This window comes from Callospermophilus lateralis, unplaced genomic scaffold (assembly GCF_048772815.1).
Source record: "Callospermophilus lateralis isolate mCalLat2 unplaced genomic scaffold, mCalLat2.hap1 Scaffold_96, whole genome shotgun sequence".
In the NCBI taxonomy this organism is placed as follows: Eukaryota; Metazoa; Chordata; class Mammalia; order Rodentia; family Sciuridae; genus Callospermophilus; species Callospermophilus lateralis.
In genome coordinates, this window is record NW_027517776.1 from 2,607,698 (window position 1) to 2,610,852 (window position 3,155).

The following is a 3,155-nucleotide window of genomic DNA, read 5'->3' on the forward strand; positions in this document are numbered from 1 at the left end:
ATAAGGGTCAGAGTACATGAAGTTTCTTAGCTACCAATTCAGCATTATCTTTTTTTTTTTTTTTTTTTTTTTGGACGCTGTCCCATTTTCCCTAAGTATTTTCTCTAGTACATGGGAGAAGAAAACCACTGAGAATAAAGTGGGCAAATAAATCATCACTATGTGCTCTTGTTGCATATAATGAAATTCTTGTGTGTCAAAATCTGAGAAGAAGAATGTTTCACTAAGTATTTGGGTCCAGAAGTTCTTGTAATGACTGCTGACATTTGTATGATTCCAGGAATAACTATGAGCATCTTGATTTTGCAGTTGTCCATGTAATTACAGCATTGACATGCTGTGAAAAAATAAATATAGACCCTTCACATTTGTGTCCTACTGTGCACTCACATTGTATATAAAAATCTCCCTGGTTTTTCTATTATTTCAAATTACTATTTAATTCGTACTTACTATGTCTTAGTATGGTAAAAATTCCAAAATTCTGTCTTCTACTTCTAAATTGTCTAATATTTGACTTATGCTGGAAATCTTATCCTAAAAGTCATATTGAAAATTATGAGCTTTTTACATTTTGTAAGCACATTTTTCATTAGAACTTCCTCATACACTCCAGTAAGCCATAGGTTTTGAAATTATAATTGACATTATGTTATGTGCATGTACAAATATGGCATAATAAATCCTACTTATTATGTATAATTGTAATGCACCAATAAAAAATTGATTGGTCAGTAAACTGCTACCACCAATCTCTCTATGATTTGCAACAAGTTCTTGGTCATATTTTGCAATTTTGTTTTATGACAGCAATACTCAGGGAATTAGATATTATAAAAAATATTTGTATCAGGGTTTTTTTCTGATTTTTTGTGTAGTTGCAAACAATAATACTGGGTAATATTCACTTCATAAAATTATTATCAAATTACCAACATAACATTTTTATATTCACTCTTTTCACAGTTATTGGTAAAGTGGGCGTATTAATCCCAAATAGCCTTGCACTCATAACTTCATTCAGCCCAACTATCTCACATTGTCCTCAATGATAGGATATTTAGAAATAATAACATAAATACATATAATATTGAAGTAAGATGTGGGTTTATGTCCAGGAGGCGTTCAAATTGGTAAGTTGTGACATTTAAAACAACTTGCTGATTTCTTTTAAATTGTTATATTATTGGCATAGAGTTCTTTATTTCTTTAAAATCTGTAGGATCTGTCATAATATTTCAATTTTTTGATGTGAAAATAATCCACATCGATAACCCGAATGCCTATATGTATCTAGACTTTTTACACCAGACTTAAACTTTGGTTTTGTGATTATCCTGCAAAGCCACGCTAGACCCCCAAATTTAGTACAAATGTCAAGAATAATGACAGCACACCCACACTACAAGTTTTTAAAAGTAATTTCTTATATAATACAACTTTTGGGGGGAAATCAGGGTAGGTTGCAAGTTGGTAGTAAGACTGCTGGAGAGAGGAAAGAATAGGAAACACAAACTATGTTTTTTTTTTTCTTCTGGTGGTCAGATGAGACAAGATTTTTATTCAAAGGCCAGGGCTTTCATGGTGTGAATTTCCTGCTGTCTGTGAAGAAGGGCACACCTGGGCTTTCTTATTTCACCCAAGTATGGGCAGAAGAGGAGGTGGACAGGTGAAACTGGAAAAGGTCACAAAGCAAAGCCAAAAATGGAGTCAGCCTAGTAAGAATAATTACATCTTTTTACCTGTAGAATGAAGTGAGTTAAAATGACTCGCTTCAACTTTAATCTTATTCTTATTTAAAAAAAGTTTTTTTCAACTTTAGTCTTGTGTCTTGCAATTTCTGCTTTTCAAAGAGAATCTTATGAAAATGAAGAATGAAGTATATTTTTGTTTGGTTTTTATTTTCATTTTGGAAGAGAGTTTTTGAACTCTTATGTTCCTGTTTTACTCCTTGATAAGCATTCTGATAGTGGAAATTCATTTTTGCGATAAAATAATTGAGCTCTAAAGGAGACAAAATTTTTCCAAAATAATTTCCCAAATTAGGCCACATTATTCCCCCTTTATCACTAAAAAATTAACCAGTTTTTATCTGTTTTTGTGGCAAAACTACATGTAATGGTGATTCATTTAAAAATGTGGCTAGATTTGGACAATTAATCCTATGATTGTCCTGTATATGGGGCATCAAGGAGACAGATTGCTTTCACGTATAGTTAAAGCGATGGTTGGAACTGACAAAGAATTTGTAGAGAAGGTGATCTAAAAGGCTTATATTTTCATCCCAATTTTATTTAGGAAGAAGTTAGGGCCAAGAGAGGCTAAGTACATTTTTTGGAAATTGCTCAGCAAGGAAGAGATAAAGCTGACATGCAAACCATGATTAGATTGACTCCCAAGTCCATGATCTCCTAAAGAGATGGAAGAGAACATTGATGAGAAACTAAGGTAGGGCAATTTGCAAGGTGAGACACTGCTGGACTGAATGGGAAGCAGTCTTTAAATATGGCAGTGTTCACTGACTATATTAAAAAATGAAGAAAAAATAGTGGCATGATATTGGGAAACAGTAGAAAACTCAATGTGAAGGAATTAGTGAATACTATGATTAAAGACTTTATGGGAAGAACCTACAAAATTACCTTGTAAAAATATGTAGCTATGGGGCCTGGGGTTGTGACTCAGCTGTAGAGTGCTTGCTTCACATGTGCGGGGCACTGGGTTCTATCCTCAGCACCACAAAAATAAATAAATAAATAAACAAACTAAAAGTATTGTATCCATTTACAACTCTCTTCCTCTCTCTCTGTTTTAGTAATATAATTATATAATAATTTGTAGAACAAATACTGGCATAATGCAAAACTTATACTATAACATCATATGATAGATTGACATTTTTCTTCTGCATAAATAATATTTGACTTAAGTTGTTTTAGTCAAAGGTAGTCAGTTTATCATTATGTTCATAAACCATGAAATCTTATATATATATATATATATATATATATATATATATATATATATATATATATCTGTGTGTATATGTGCTATGAAAACTGGAAAGTTTGTGTAGAAGCCTAGTGAATTTGAAAGATGGGGTCTTGCTTCTTCTTGAGAATACTTAATAATCTGAGCACATAAGGAAAGTATGG